Below are 16,860 nucleotides of genomic sequence, written 5' to 3'. Positions count from 1 at the left end.
AGGGAAGCCCTGGCACATTCTTTTTATTTGGAATCTTCTTTTGCTCTTCTCTGCTCACCTAATTCCTACCTATTCTTTAGTCTTTGCTTAAATGTATTTCTTCAGGATCTAGCTTGGAATCCCCCTTCATATCCCACTAGATTAATTCTCCCTATTACATATCCTATCCTTCAGAGCATTTCTCATAATTATGCATAATTATGTAGTATTTGTTTAATGTCATCTTTTCACCTAAACTATAATCTTCGTGAGGATTGGGGCCATGCCTTTCTTGTTCATTAATGTATCCTAGGGATGTATTATAGGCACTGAAATATTTGTTGACTGAATTAACAAATATGTATCCATTTATTTATTCTGCACGTATCCATTGAGCCCTACCAGGAACCAGGTACTATTCTAGGTTCTGGAGTTACAGCAATGAACAAAACAGACCAAAAAAATCTCTGCACTCATGGAATTTACACTTAAGAGTCAGGACACAGGGGGCTTCCCTGGTGGCGCAGTGGTTGAGAATCTGCCTGCTAATGCAGGGGACACGGGTTCGAGCCCTGGTCTGGGAAGATCCCACATGCCGCGGAGCAACTAGGTCCGTGAGCCACAACTACTGAGCCTGCGCGTCTGGAGCCTGTGCTCCGCAACAAGAGAGGCCGCGATAGTGAGAGGCCCGCGCACCGCGATGAAGAGTGGCCCCCGCTTGCCGCAACTAGAGGAAGCCCTAGCCTAGAAACGAAGACCCAACATAGCAATCAATCAATCAATAAATAAATCTTTAAAAAAAAAAAAAAAAAGAGTCAGGACACAGACAGTTAAATAGTCAGGTGGTGGTAAACACTGTGGAGAAAAATAGAGCAGGGAAGGGGAATAAGTGGTTCTGAGGCATGTGGAGAATTGTCTCATTGCTCGTAGAGACCTATAGGGATTAGAATCTGGGCATTGAGGGATGACCTAGGAGCTCTGGACTCCTTGGAGTGGTGGGGCATAAAGGGCATTATGAGATTAGTCTTGAAGGTCTCAAGGCGATTAGTGGAAGTTGTGAGTGTTGAACAATGGGAGCATCAGGAATCTTGCTAGGATCACACAATCCTTGGTTCCTTCTGTTCATCCTGCGAACAGTGATGTGGAAGTTTAGGTGTTGTATCTAGAGCACACAGAGTACTGAATGCTTCCCTTGATTGCTGCTGATAGATTTGTAAAGTACCAACCACCAGCAAGATCCTTTGGGAAAAACGAAAACAATCTACCTGACTTTAATCTCTCCCTGCTCTCAAGGAACTCACAATCTAGTTGACAAGACGTATATGTAGAAAAATAATTATGATATAAAATAGAATGTAATAAGAGTAATAGCAGAAATATAAATGTACTACAGGATTGAGAAGGCGAGAATAATTGCAAAGGTGTAGGGGCAGAAAGGAAGCTGGAAGGTAAAACGAGGTAGAGGAAGGACAAGATTTCAACCAGCAGACATGATAGGAAGTTGCATCTTAAGCAAATGAATGTCTCTATTTGGATGCCTTTATTCTACCCCAAACTCAGCGTGTGTGTGTGTTAAGCCAGTTATTCCCCACAAACTCTGATCTTTCTCCTAATTTCCCTGTTTGTGATCATTCTCCCTAATATTCAGACTATAAGTGTTATAACCACCTTTGTTTCTCTCTTCCTCTAAAATAATAACCACCACAATGACTACCATTTATTGGTTAATTGCAGTGATCCAGACTCTGCTAAATCTTTTACATACAACTGGTGTGATCTGCTTCATAAAACTCAAAGTGAAAATGCAGTCTGGGTCTTATTCTCTAACAAATTAAAGCCAACCCAAGTCCCTATATGCTATATTTAGCAGAATATCACCCTTTCCCACATAATATCTGAAATACAGGCATTTCCCTTTCCACTGTATTGTCTGAAAGCTTCAAAGGGTTTGTTCATTTTAAACAGAAGGTGTATCTGATTCCCACTTCTAAGCAGGGAGGAATCTTGGTGATTCTCAGTCTGGTATTATTGTTGTTCTTCGTTACTAGGTGGTACAGGTGTCAAATAGTCATTTCCATCATCTGGTGCTGCTGGTCACCAAACAGCAAAATTTCACTGGCAAAAAGTTTTGGCAAAAGCTGGTAAGCTCCTTTCAGATGATGATGATTCCATGGAAAATTTACTCTCTCAGTGTTCCAGTTGACTTACGGTATCCCTCTTTATATACTTTTAGTTCCCAATCCTTTCAGGCATACAACACAATCCATTCTTTTATGAGACTCTGTTGTCACAGAGAAGTGCCTAGCTGAGTTTGAGTACCCTCTCAATGCAGAGCCCACAATCAATGTCTTTTTATGAGAATCCCCCATGAATTAAGCAATTTTTCCCCTACCATCCAAATGCAAAAGGCCTCTTACGGAGTTCCTCCCAGAAAGTCTTGGTTTGTTTAAGCCAATTAATTCTCCCGGATAACCAGGGATGGAGTGTGTTATCTATCATTGAATCTCAAGGTATTTTGCTAAACTCTAATCACTAAACAAATCTTCCAGCTTTCTTTATATTTATATAAAAAGTTAAACTACTTAAGTGACCCTTTTTAGGATAAAGGTCAGTTTCTCTCTATTAAAAAAAATTATTACCTACAATTCTTAAACGTTGATGTGCATAAGATCTCTTGGGTTATTACCCACAATTGCATATTACTGGGTACCCAATTCCAGAGATTCTGATTGATTAAATCTAATGCCTGGTTATTCTGAAGCAGATGGTCTGCAGACCACCCTTGGGAAATACTGAACTATAATACAGAATTACTTGTCCCTGACCTCCCTCCTTCACGTCTTCCTCATGCCCTGCACATGTACATGTTCATATATCTGTTTGGATACCATCCTCTCACATCTTTCCCTCCCGGTGTATGTATTTTGTGGGGAAGAGAGGGCGTAGTATCCTCATCATTCTGCCAGACATCTCTTCATTCTTTAGAACTATTCAGATGTCACCTTCTCTGTGACTCCCACATTTAGAAAAAAAAAAGACTCCTTTCTTATGTGTTTATTTACATTACATTGTAAGTTCCTTGAGGGCAGGGACAGTACAGGGTAGGAAACAAATGACATCAGGCTCTTAACTATTCTGAGAAATAAGATAGAGCCCAGAGTAAGTGATGTTGTATTTGAAACCTGAAGTTTGAATAAGAGTTAACCAGATTAAGAAGTATAAGGGAAGTATCTCAAGTAGAGAGAATAGTGTTTGCAAAGTCCTAGAGGTGAGAGAGTGACATGTTTGAGACTGAAAGAAATTTAGTAAAGTTGAAGAGTTTGGCTAGGGTCAGATCAAAGAGGGCCTTGTTAGAGTCTTAAGCCAATTAGAAAGCTAACTGCAGTTTGGAGAAAGAATTAGAATTAGGGTAAGAGTGGAGGCAGGGAGGTGGGTTTTGAAAAACTATAAGCTGTTAGAAAATAATATTTATCTGGGCTCATGGAATCCATGAAAAAAGTGGTTGGATTCTACACGTACATGGAAAGTAATGAACATGATTTGATGATTGATCTGATATTGGGAAGGTTGCTGGTAAGGCAGCAGTTGGAGACAAGGATGACTGCCAGGTTTCTGGCCTTATGGTGGTGCCATTACCAAGGTAAGGGGGCTGGAGAAAGGAGGGAAAGTATTTGGATAGTTGAGGGAAGTGCTGGGTGGGAAAGATGTTGAATTTAGTCTTTAACATGTTGAATTTGAAATATCTATGCCGCATCCAAGTGTAGATAACAAGTGACATTTTGAAGAAAGAGGATGAGGTTTGATGCTGAGAATGGGAGAAGAGGCTGATGAAGAAAACATAATAAGAATGCCTGACAATATTGTGAGCTCAAATAGAATTGGTGAACCTGAATTTTCAATAGCACCAGTCAATCTAAATGTGTGATTTTTTACTCATCAGTGTCTGTCAATCAGGTATGGAGAAGGCAAATAGTTCTAGGATTAAGGTTTTGCCAGGTAGCTGTCAAATAAAGATAGTTGAGTAACAGGTTTTAGGATATTGACAAAAGAGCAATTAAAATAATGGACCAAGGAATCTAAGCTGGATGATAATGATAATTTCATTTATCATTATTTATTAAGTGCTTACTATGTACCAGGCACCTAGGAGAGGAGTGAAGAATAGGTAGAGAAAATTAAATTGATTTTTATTAGAAGTGTCATTTGTCTTTTGATTTTTTTTTTGATAGTTATAATTACTGTATAGTTTATTATATACTGAGAAAAATTAACAGTGATACCAGTGTTCACTGTGGCTAACTATGGGGAATGAGATTGAGGTGGGAGGAAGAGTTCCAATTTCTCCATTATACACACTGGCATATCATTTGCAATTTTTATTCTGAGTGTGCATTTTTGGATGATTTTTTTTTTTTTAAACATCTTTATTGAAGTATAATTGCCTTACAATGGTGTGTTAGCTTCTGCTTTATAACAAAGTGAATCAGTTATACACATACATATGTTCCCATATCTCTTCCCTCTTGCATCTCTCTCCCTCCCACCCTCCCCACTCCACCCCTCTAGGTGGTCACAAAGCACCGAGCTGATCTCCCTGTGCTATGCGGCTGCTTCCCACTAGCTATCTATCTTACATTTGGTAGTGTATATATGTCCATGACACTCTCTCACCCTGTCACATCTCACCCCTCCCCCTCCCCATATCCTCAAGTCCATTCTCTAGTAGGTCTGTGTCTTTATTCCCGTCTTGCCACTAGGTTCTTCATAACCTTTTTTTTTTTTCCTTAGATTCCATATATACGTGTTAGCATACTGTATTTGTTTTTCTCTTTCTGACTTACTTCACTCTGTATGACAGACTCTAACTCCATCCACCTCATTACAAATACCTCCATTTCATTTCTTTTTATGGCTGAGTAATATTCCATTGTATATATGTGCCACATCTTCATCCGATGATGGACACTTAGGTTGCTTCCATGTCCTGGCTATTGTAAATAGAGCTGCAATGAACATTTTGGTACATGACTCTTTTTGAACTATGGTTTTCTCAGGGTATATGCCCAGTAGTGGGATTGCTGGGTCGTATGGTAGTTCTGTTTTTAGTTTTTTAAGGAACCTCCATACTGTTCTCCATAGTGGCTGTATCAATTTACGTTCCCACCAACAGTGCAAGAGTGTTCCCTTTCCTCCACACCCTCTCCAGCATTTATTTTTTCTAGATTTTTTGATGATGGCCATTCTGACCGGTGTGAGATGATATCTCATTGTAGTTTTGATTTGCATTTCTCTAATGATTAATGATGTTGAGCATTCTTTCATGTGTCTGTTGGCAATCTGTATATCTTCTTTGGAGAAATGTCTATTTAGGTCTTCTGCCCATTTTTGGATTGGGTTGTTCGTTTTTTTGTTATTGAGCTGCATGAGCTGCTTGTAAATCTAGGAGATTAATCCTTTGTCAGTTGCTTCATTTGCAAATATTTTCTTCCATTCTGAGGGTTGTCTTTTGGTCTTGTTTATGGTTTCCTTTGCTGTGCAAAAGCTTTTAAGTTTGATTAGTCCCATTTGTTTATTTGTGTTTTTATTTCCATTTCTCTAGGAGCTGGGTCAAAAAGAATCTTGCTGTGATTTATGTCATAGAGTGTTCTGCCTATGTTTTCCTCTAAGAGTTTGATAGTGTCTGGCCTTACACTTAGGTCTTTAATCCATTTTGAGTTTATTTTTGTGTATGGTGTCAGGGAGTGTTCTAATTTCATACTTTTACATGTATCTGTCCAATTTTCCCAGCACCACTTATTGAAGAGGCTGTCTTTTCTCCACTGTATATGCTTGCCTCCTTTATCAAAGATAAGGTGACCATATGTGCGTGGGTTTATCTCTGGGCTTTCTATCCTGTTCCATTGATCTATATTTCTGTTTTTGTGCCAGTACCAAACTATATTGATTACTGTAGCTTTGTAATATAGTCTGAAGTCAGGGAGCCTGATTCCTCCAGCTCCATTTTTCGTTCTCAAGATTGCTTTGGCTATTCAGGGTCTTTTGTGTCTCCATACAAATTGTGAAATTATTTGTTCTAGTTCTGTGAAAAATGCCATTGGTAGTTTGATAGGGATTGCATTGAATCTGTAGATTGCTTTGGGTAGTAGAGTCATTTTCACAATGTTGATTCTTCCAATCCAAGAACATGGTATATCTCTCCATCTATTTGTATCATCTTTAATTTCTTTCATCAGTGTCTTATAATTTTCTGCATACAGGTCTTTTGTCTCCTTAGGTAGGTTTATTCCTAGATATTTTATTCTTTTTGTTGCAATGGTAAATGGGAGTATTTTCTTAATTTCACTTTCAGATTTTTCATCATTAGTGTATAGAAATGCAAGAGATTTCTGTGCATTAATGTTGTATCCTGCTACTTTACCAAATTCATTGATTAGCTCTAGTAGTTTTCTGGTAGCATCCTTAGGATTCTCTGTGTATAGTATCATGTCATCTGCAAACAGTGACAGCTTTACTTCTTCTTTTCCGATTTGGATTCCTTTTATTTCTTTTTCTTCTCTGATTGCTGTGGCTAACACTTCCAAAACTATGTTGAATAATAGTGGTGAGAGTGGGCAACCTTGTCTTGTTCCTGATCTTAGTGGAAATGGTTTCAGTTTTTCACCATTGAGGACAATGTTGGCTGTGGGTTTGTCATATATGGCCTTTATCATGTTGAGGAAAGTTCCCTCTATGCCTACTTTCTGCAGGGCTTTTATCATAAATGGGTGTTGAATTTTGTCGAAAGCTTTCTCTGCATCTATTGAGATGATCATATGGTTTTTATCCTTCAATTTGTTAATATGGTGTATCACGTTGATTGATTTGCGTATATTGAAGAATCCTTGCATTCCTGGGATAAAGCCCACTTGATCATGGTGTGTGATCCTTTTAATGTGCTGTTGGATTCTGTTTGCTAGTATTTTGTTGAGGATTTTTGCATCTATGTTCATCAGTGATATTGGCCTGTAGTTTTCTTTCTTTGTGACATCTTTGTCTGGTTTTGGTATCAGGGTGATGGTGGCCTCGTAGAATGAGTTTGGGAGTGTTCCTCCCTCTGCAATATTTTGGAAGAGTTTGAGAAGGATAGGTGTTAGCTCTTCTCTAAATGTTTGATAGAATTCGCCTGTGAAGCCATCTGGTCCTGGGCTTTTGTTTGTTGGAAGATTTTTAGTCACAGTTTCAATTTCAGTGCTTGTGATTGGTCTGTTCATATTTTCTATTTCTTCCTGGTTCAGTCTGGGCAGGTTGTGCATTTCTAAGAATCTGTCCATTTCTTCCAGGTTGTCCATTTTATTGGCATAGAGTTGCTTGTAGTAATCTCTCATGATCATTTGTATTTCTGCAGTGTCAGTGGTTACTTCTCCTTTTTCATTTCTAATTCTATTGATTTGAGTCTTCTCCCTTTTTCTCTTGATGAGTCTGGCTAATGGTTTATCAATTTTGTCTATCTTCTCAAAGAACCAGCTTTTAGTTTCATTGATTTTTGCTATTGTTTCCTTCATTTCTTTTTCATTTATTTCTGATCTGATCTTTATGATTTCTTTCCTTCTGCTAGCTTTGGGGTGTTTTGGTTCTTCTTTCTCTAATTGCTTCAGGTGCAAGGTTAGGTTGTTTATTCGAGATGTTTCCTGTTTCTTGAGGTAGGCTTGTATTGCTATAAACTTCCCTCTTAGCACTGCTTTTGCTGCCTCCCATAGGTTTTGGGTCATCGTGTCTCCATTGTCATTTGTTTCCAGGTATTTTTTGATTTCCCCTTGGATTTCTTCAGTGTTCACTTCGTTATTAAGTAGTGTATTGTGTAGCCTCCATGTGTTTGTATTTTTCCCAGATATTTTCCTGTAATTGATATCTAGTCTCATAGCGTTGTGGTCGGAAAAGATACTTGATACGATTTCAATTTTCTTAAATTTACCAAGGCTTGATGTGACCCAAGATATGATCTATCCTGGAGAATGTTCCATGAGCACTTGAGAAAAATGTGTATTCTGTTGTTTTTGGGTGGAATGTCCTATAAATATCAATTAAGTCCATCTTGTTTAATGTATCATTTAAAGCTTGTGTTTCCATATTTATTTTCATTTTGGATGATCTGTCCATTGGTGAAAGTGGGGTGTTAAAGTCCCCTACTATGATTGTGTTACTGTCGATTTCCCGTTTTATGGCTGTTAGTATTTGCCTTATGTGTTGAGGTGCTCCTATGTTGGGTGCATAAATATTTACAATTGTTATACCTTCCTCTTGGATCGATCCCTTGATCATTATATAGTGTCCTTCTTTGTCTCTTGTAATAGTCTTTATTTTAAAGTCTGTTTTGTCTGATATGAGAATTGCTACTCCAGCTTTCTTTTGATTTCCATTTGCATGGAATATCTTTTTCCATCCCCTCACTTTCAGTCTGTATGTGTTCCTAGGTCTGAAGTGGGTCTCTTGTAGACAGCATATATACGGGTCTTGTTTTTGTATCCATTCAGCCAGTCTGTGTCTTTTGGTGGGAGCATTTAATCCATTTACATTTAAGGTAATTATCAATATGTATGTTCCTATTCCCATTTTCTTAAATGTTTTGGGTTTGTTATTGTAGGTGTTTTCCTTCTCTTGTGTTTCTTGCCTAGAGAAGTTCCTTTAGCATTTGTTGTAAAGCTGGTTTGGTGGTGCTGAACTCTCTCAGCTTTTGCTTGTCTGTAAAGGTTTTAATTTCTCCATCAAATCTGAATGAGATCCTTGCTGGGTAGATTAATCTTGGTTGTAGGTTTTTCTCCTTCATCACTTTACGTATATCCTGCCACTCCCTTCTGGCTTGCAGAGTTTCTGGTGAAAGATCAGCTGTTAACCTTATGGGGATTCCCTTGTGTGTTATTTGTTGTTTTTCCCTTGCTGCTTTTAATATTTAATTTTTGACAGTTTGATTAATATGTGTCTTGGCGTGTTTCTCCTTGGATTTATCCTGTATGGGACTCTCTGCGCTTCCAGGACTTGATTAACTATTTCCTTTCCCATATTAGGGAAGTTTTCAACTATAATCTCTTCAAATATTTTCTCAGTCCCTTTCTTTTTCTCTTCTTCTTCTGGGACCCCTATAATTCGAATGTTGGTGCGTTTAATGTTGTCCCAGAGGTCTCTGAGACTGTCCTCAGTTCTTTTCATTCTTTTTTCTTTATCCTGCTCTGCAGTAGTTATTTCCACCATTTTATCTTCCAGGTCACTTATCCTTTCTTCTGCCTCAGTTATTCTGCTATTGATCCCATCTAGAGTATTTTTAATTTCATTTATTGTGTTTTTCATCATTGCTTGGTTCCTCTTTAGTTCTTCTACGTCCTTGTTAAATGTTTCTTGCATTTTGTCTATTCTATTTCCAAGATTTTGGATCATCCTTACTATCATTATTCTGAATTCTTTTTCAGGTAGACTACCTATTTCCTCTTCATTTGTTAGGTCTGGTGTGTTTTGACCCTGCTCCTTCATCTGCTGTGTGTTTTTCTGTTGTCTCATTTTGCTTATCTTACTGTGTTTGGGGTCTCCTTTTCACAGGCTGCAGGTTCGTAGTTCCTGTTGTTTTTGGTGTCTGTCCCCAGTGGCTAAGGTTGGTTCAGTGGGTTGTGTAGGCTTCCTGGTGGAGGGGACTAGTGCCTGTGTTCTGGTGGGTGAGGCTGGATCTTGTCTTTCTGGTGGGCACGTCCACGTCTGGTGGTGTATTTTGGGGTGTCTGTGGCCTTATTATGATTTTAGGCAGCCTCTCTGCTAATGGATGGGGCTGTGTTCCTGTCTTGCTAGTTGTTTGGCATAGGGTGTCCAGCACTGTAGCTTGCTGGTCATTGAGTGAAGCTCGGTCTTGATGTTGAGATGGAGATCTCTGAGAGATTTTCGCCGTTTGGTATTACGTGGAGCTGGGAGGTCTCTTGTGGACCAGTGTCCTGAAGTTGGCTCTCCCACCTCAGAGGCACAGCCCTGATGCCTGGCTGGAGCACCAAGAGCCTTTCATCCACACGGCTCAGAGTAAAAGCGAGAAAAAATAGGAAGAAAGAAAGAAAGAGGATAAAATATAGTGAAGTAAAATAAAGCTATTATAAAGCAAAGCTATACAGACAAAATCTCACCCAGAAGCATATACATATACACTCACAGAAAAAGGAAAAGGGGAAAAATTAATATATCCTACTCCCAAAGTCCACCTCCTGAATTTGGGATGATTCGTTGTCTATTCAGGTATTCAACAGATGGAGGCACATCAAGTTGTTTGTGGAGTTTTAATCCGCTGCTTCTGAGACTGCTGGGAGAGATTTCCCTTTCTCTTCTTTGTTTGCACAGCTCCCAGGGTTCAGCTTTGGATTTGGACCCGCCTCTGCGTGTAGGTTGCCTGAGGGCGTCTGTTCCCCGCCCAGACAGAACGGGGTTAAAGGAGCAGCTCCTTCAGGGGCTCTGGCTCACTCAGGCCGGGGGGTGGGAGGGATACGGTTGCGGGGCGAGCCTGCGGCGGCAGAGGCCGGCATGACATTGCACCAGCCCGAGGCGCGCCATGCGTTCTCCCGGGGAAGTTGTCACTGGATCACGGGAGCCTGGCCGTGGCGGGCTGCACCGGCTCCCAGGAGGGGCGGTGTGGAGAGTAACCTGTGCTCGCACACACGCTTTTTGGTGGCGGCAGCAGCAGCCTTAGCGTCTCATGCCCGTCTCTGGGGTCCGCGCTGATAGCCGCGGCTCGCGCCCGTCTCTGGAGCTCGTTTAGGCGGCGCTCTGAATCCCCTCTCCTCGCGCACCAGGAAACAAAGAGGGAAGAAAAAGTCTCTTGCCTCTTCGGCAGCTGCAGACTTTTTCCTGGACTCCCTCCCGGCTAGCTGTGGTGCACTAACCCCTTCAGGCTGTGTTCACGCCGCCAACCCCAGTCCTCTCCCTGCGATCCGACCGAAGCCCGAGCCTTAGCTCCCAGCCCCCGCCTGCCCCGGCGGGTGAGCAGACAAGCCTCTCGGGCTGGTGAGTGCTGCTCAGCGCCGAGCCTCTGTGCGGGAGTCTCTCCGCTTTGCCCTCCGCACCCCTGTGGCTGCGCTCTCCTCCGTGGCTCCGAAGGTCCCCCCTCTGCCACCCGCAGTCTCCGCCCGCGAAGGGGCTTCCCAGTGTGTGGAAACCTTTCCTCCTTCACGGCTCCCTCCCACTGGTGCAGGTCCCGTCCCTATTCTTTTGTCTCTGTTATTTCTTTTTTCTTTTGCCCTACCCAAGTACATGGGGAGTTTCTTGCCTTTTGGGAGGTCTGACGTTTTCTGCCAGCGTTCAGTGGGTGTTCTGTAGGAGCAGTTCCACGTGTAGATGTATTTCTACTGTATCTGTGGGAAGGAAGGTGATCTCCGCGTCTTACTCTTCCGCCATCTTCTTCTCTTCCTCTGTCTTTTGATTTTATGATGTTTGGAACCATGCAAAAATTTTTTCATTTTTATGTAGCCAAATTTAACAGTATTTTCTTTTATTCATCTGGATTTTGAGTTATAGCTTCTCCCTACATCTGCATTATAGAGAAACCTACCTATGTTTTTTTCTAGTACTTACATAGTTTCACTCTTTTACATTTAGATGTCTGATCTATTTGAAGTTTATTCTTGTATATGGTATGAAGAGTGGATCTAATCTTTTTTTCAGTTGTCCCAACACCATTTATTAAAAAGTCCATCTTTGTCCTTGTGATTTGAAGTATCGCCTTTATCACATACTTGCGAATTGAGTCAGTTTCTGGACGTGCTGTTTTATTCCATTGGTCTTTCTGTGTACTCATGTGCTGGTACTATGCTGCTTTACTTTTAAAGACGTTGCAAGTTTTATATCTGGTAGTAATTTCTCCTCATAGCTTTCCTTTTTCAGTGTTTTCTTAGCTATTCTTTTATGTCTGTTTTTCCATATGAACTATAATATCAACTTATCTAGCTCCAGAAAAAAAGCTTGATATTTTTATTTGGGTTGCATTAAATTATGTTAATTTAGGGAGCACTAAAATCTTGGTGATGTTAAGATATCCTAAGAATGAGATACATCTTTGAACAAGCACTTTTGTTCTTTCCATAGTGTTTTATGGGTTTCTTCATACATTTCTTAAGTTTATTTTGAGTATTTTGCCTTTTTTGTTGCTCTTGTAATGGAGTTTTTTCTTACCTAGTCTATTTTGTTAATTTTTTTCAAAGAGCCAGGATTTTAATTTATTAATCTCAATAGCTAATTTCTGTTCTCTACCTTATTAATTTCTGCTTTCATCGTTATTATTTACTTTACTGTGCTTTCTTCCTGTTTATTTTTTGTTCTTTTTCTAGCTTTTTGATATGGGAATTTAATTAATTAACTTTCATTATTCTTATTGATATAGGTGTTCAATGCTATGAATTTTTTTCTTTTGAACAGTGCTTTAAATGGATCCCATAGATTTTGATATGTAGTGTTTTGTGTTATTTTTCAAAATCGTCTAATTTCTGTTTGTATTTCGCCTTTCACTCAAGAGTTTTAGAAGGCCTTTTCATTTTTAGGTCAAAGGGACTTTTTGTTTCTTTAATTATCTTGCTTTGTCAGAGCATGTTGTTTTTAATATTGCTACTTTATGGAATTTGCTGATGTTTTCTGATCACCTTTTGTGAACATTCCATGAGCACTTGAAAAGAAAATATATTCTCTGTTATTAGAGTGTAGTGTTTTATTTATATCAATATCTCCATAAGATCTTATTGATTATATTGTTACATTTTTCTATATCCATTCTTGTTTTTTGTCCACTTCACTTGTCTTTTACTAAGAGTACTGTTAAAGCTTTCCACTAGTGGTGGTTTCTATCAATTTCTTATTTTATCTCCTGGTGTTTCTGCTTTATATGGGTGGTTTTTGTCTTTTTTCTGGATAGATATAGAGATCTGTTATATCTTCTTTTTAATTTTGGCTTTTAGCATTATAAAATATTCTTCTTTGTTTCATTTAATCATTTTCACCAAATTCTGCTTTGTCTGATATCAGGATTGCTTTTTATTTTTTCGATTTGCCTGTTATATCTTTGCTTATTCCTTTATTTTTGGTATTTCTAAATCTCTGTGTTTTAGATGTATCTCTTGTATATAGCATAGATTTAGATTTTATTATGAGCCAATTGAAAATCTTTCTCTTTCAATAAATAAATTAAGCCCATTTCCATTTATTGATGTAACTAAAATGTTTGGTCTCAGTGCTGTTGTATGATTATTTTATGTTTTAATTACTGCTGTACTATATTTCCTGGGAGTTTTTCCTATGTCTTTGTTATTCTTTTAAGATTTCTTTTGGTATATGGAAAGGTCTGTTTTGTTGTTCTAGTGATTATTTTTATGTTTATACCTTTTTAACATGACCATAATCATCTTTTTTTAACTTAACCTTTTACTTTGTGGTTTGTCAGTTGTAAATGGTATCCTTTGAATCTCACAATTACCATTACAGTAGTTAATGATCTTATTTTACTGTCCACTTTCTCTGTTCCTTTTCCTCATATAACATATAATATTTCTATACTATTTTAAGTCCTAATTTTTAAAAATATAGAAGCTTTCCCTTTTTAAAAATTGACATGAAATTCACACAACATAAGTACCCATTTTAAAGGATACAGTTTAGTGGCATTTGATGCATCCACAGTGTGTGCAACCACCACCTTACTCTTGTTTTCAGAACTTTTTCATGAACCCAGAAGAATACCCTATACCAATTAACTCATCTCCCCGATCCTCTGGAAACCTCTAGTCTGCTCTTTGTCTCTGTGGATTTGCTCACTCTGGATATTTCATATAAGTGGAATCATACGATATGTGACCTTCTGTGTCTGGCTCCTTTCTCTTAATGTTTACGAGGTTCGTCCAGATTGTAGCATTGTGCCTTTTTATGGCTGAATAATATTACACCGTATGGATATACCACAGTTTATCTACTCATCAGTTTATGGACATCGGGTTGTTTCCACCTCTCAGCCATTATGAATAATGCTGATATAAGCATTTTTGTACAAGCTTCTGGATGGAAATATGTTTTCATTTCTCTTGGATATATACTTAGGAGTGGAATCGCTGGGTCATATGGTGATTGTTTTCAACTTTTTAAGGAACTGCCAAATTGTTTTCTACAGCAGCCACAACATTTTATATTCCCACCAACGATGTACAGGGGTTCCTATTTCTCCACATCCTCTCGGCACTTGTTATCTTCCTTTGTTTTGATTATAGCTGTCGTAGTGGGTATGAAGTGTTATCTCACTGTGGTTTTGATTTACATTTTCTTAATGATCGATGATGTTAAACATCTTTTCATGAGCTTGTTGGTCATTTGTATATCTTCTTTATGGCAGCTTTACTATGGTAGTCTAAAAGTTATTATGTCATTAATTTGTGCTTTAAAATGATTTATATGGGAAAATGAACAAAATATTGTTTTGTAAAGAATGTGATAGACTTGAAATAGATTTATTACAAAGATACATGTCATTTTTCAATATAAACAAATGTTTAACTCTGTTTATTTTCTGTACTCTCATGTGGGTGCCCTGGATGATACACTTGTTATAAATAAATGAAAGCAAGATTTAATTCATATAGTACTGTATTTTATGTTCTTTTATTCTTAAATTATTGATTTAATTTGGTTACTTTAATACATTTTGTTAGGAAGGTTTTAAAAGGCTGTATAATCAGTCTCATATTTATATAGATTTTGCTGTGTAACATGTGACAATATGTAAAATTACTTTCACCAATGAATCATAAATATAACAATGTTATAGGGTTTACGTATGCCTTATATGAGCATAGTCACTCCATAAAGTTTTATACTAAATTGTATATTTAGTTGATGGCATTTGTCATTAAGCCTGATAAAGCAGTGTTAGTTTTCAGTAAGTACTTATAGATTATTGTGTTTTTAACAGTTATGTATTTTGAAGAGTTTGTTTTCTTTTGTCACTCCCCTAAGCAGCTGTGACCTTGTAGTGTGCTGATATAAATTGAAGGGAGAAAAAAATTAGTATAAATATTATAGGACAAGTACTATAAAGATTACAAGAAAAAGTGTCTATTTGGTGTATTATAAAAGGTTTCAATGTCTACCTTTGAGAAACGAGGGTCTACTCAACATTACTTATCCAAGGGAGGCTATCACTGTATATCGCTTTGTCTGCTTCCTTTTAGAGAACCTCATGATGCTCTAGGATATGCAGTTAGCAAAGCTTTGGATCTCACAAAAGCTTGAATACATCTTTGATTGGTTATATATTAAAGGAAATAGCCCACAGCATGGTGCCAGACAAGTGTAGAGCCCAACCAATTTGATCCTTAAGCAGGGAGAAGAATTCTATTCATCATTAAGAGGTTAGACTGTAAAATGTTGTAATTATTTCAGCCTAAATTGGTTTAAAGCTATTTTTTTCCAATAAAACTTCTCTTCAGATTTTGAGGCAAGAAGACAGTTTTCATTTTGACGACCTTTCCTACGTTGCGTTTTTCTTCAAGTCCTCCCACCCTACCCTGTGGCCTACTCTGTTTGCTGTTCAAATCTGAATCATAATGTGCATCTGCAGGGATCCTGAATCATGTGACTGAGTGAAGTGTCTCTTGTCATTTATTAACGTTCTTTGAATGTCTAATTTTGACATAGTATTTGGCTATATCATGAAGAAATTTGCTCCTGCTCTTGACTATTTCAGAGGTGGGTGTATATGTAGAATTTTTTTTTTTTCTTTTTCATCTATACACAATTGTTTTTGTTTTTGTTTTTTAGTTACAAAATGGAACAAAGAGCACATTGGGCCTTGACAGGGATCCTTTTACTTGAAGGACCACTCCTATAATGAATGATTTTTATTCAAGTGAATATTCATATATTTCTCTGACTCTAATTTGTATGAAATGACAGACTGCAGACCATTTTATTTGATTACAGTCCCTTCACCTTCATTATCTTTTATGTCTATTTAAACTCTGGACTTGCCATATCCATCTTGACCCTCCCCCACATCTCTGTTTTTATTTTCTTTCATTGCAATTTTCCTCTTTTCTCTTCTGTGGGCATTCACAGATTGTTTTTGGAGTTCATTAAAAAGGGAGTGTGTTGTCTGGGTAGAAGATTACATTTGCATGCTTGAGAGAGGCCTAAGGGTTTTTGTGGGGTTTGGCAAGGATCCTGGCTTCTTTTTTCTTTTGGGAGGGAGGAATGAGAAAAGGGGGTAATGATAAGAAGGGATTTTTGGAAAGGAGAAAAGTAAGAGTTGTTGAGGTGATTTCTTTCCTTATTTTTTTCCTTCCCATATTATATATATCTAGCTCATTTTCATTTTTTTTTCCTGCATGTATAAACCACTTGACTAACAATCGAAGAGATTAGAAGCCTTTCTTAGGACTGTTTTTGAATGCACAGTAGAGTTCTGCAAAGCAGAAACCTCTCCTATGATGGTAATTGTACATTTTCTAGTGAACCTGGCAAGTTGAAATATGTATACCTACATATTTTTTCTCCTTTGTGGTAATTGCAGGGGGTTTTATATAGGAAAATTGTTTCTTGAATTAATATGACATTTCATTTAAACTGGTATCTACATCTAGTTACGTTTTGAATTAGGATTTCCCACTTTCAGAATATAGGTTTTTAGGTATAATATTTAGCCCTTTTTGAGGTTGATAATGTTTTTTTTATTAAAGGTGATGTCATTTGTTATTTAGAACTTGTCATTTGTGCCCATTGGGACGTTAGGAAACCATGGAACATTTATAATAAAAGGACTATATTTTATAGCAATGAAAACTCAGAAGAATTTGTCTAAGTTCATAGTTAATACATGTGGGTAGTGTAGGACTGAGGATAGTCATGTGGGTC

General features: G+C 38.0%; 1 protein-coding gene and 1 pseudogene across 1 annotated transcript in view; one reads left to right on the top strand and one right to left on the bottom strand.

Moving 5' to 3' along the window:
* ZSWIM5 (zinc finger SWIM-type containing 5) overlaps positions 1 to 16,860 on the top strand; it is a 252,624-nt gene that overhangs the window by 46,993 nt on the left and 188,771 nt on the right. The gene's annotated exons all lie outside the window — the stretch shown is intronic.
* The window catches only part of LOC132347077 (ubiquitin-conjugating enzyme E2 K-like), a 36,057-nt pseudogene that overhangs the window by 18,111 nt on the left and 1,086 nt on the right, over positions 1 to 16,860 (bottom strand).

The sequence above is a fragment of the Balaenoptera ricei genome, chromosome 1 (assembly GCF_028023285.1).
Source record: "Balaenoptera ricei isolate mBalRic1 chromosome 1, mBalRic1.hap2, whole genome shotgun sequence".
In the NCBI taxonomy this organism is placed as follows: Eukaryota; Metazoa; Chordata; class Mammalia; order Artiodactyla; family Balaenopteridae; genus Balaenoptera; species Balaenoptera ricei.
This window is presented reverse-complemented; position numbering and strand designations above follow the sequence as displayed.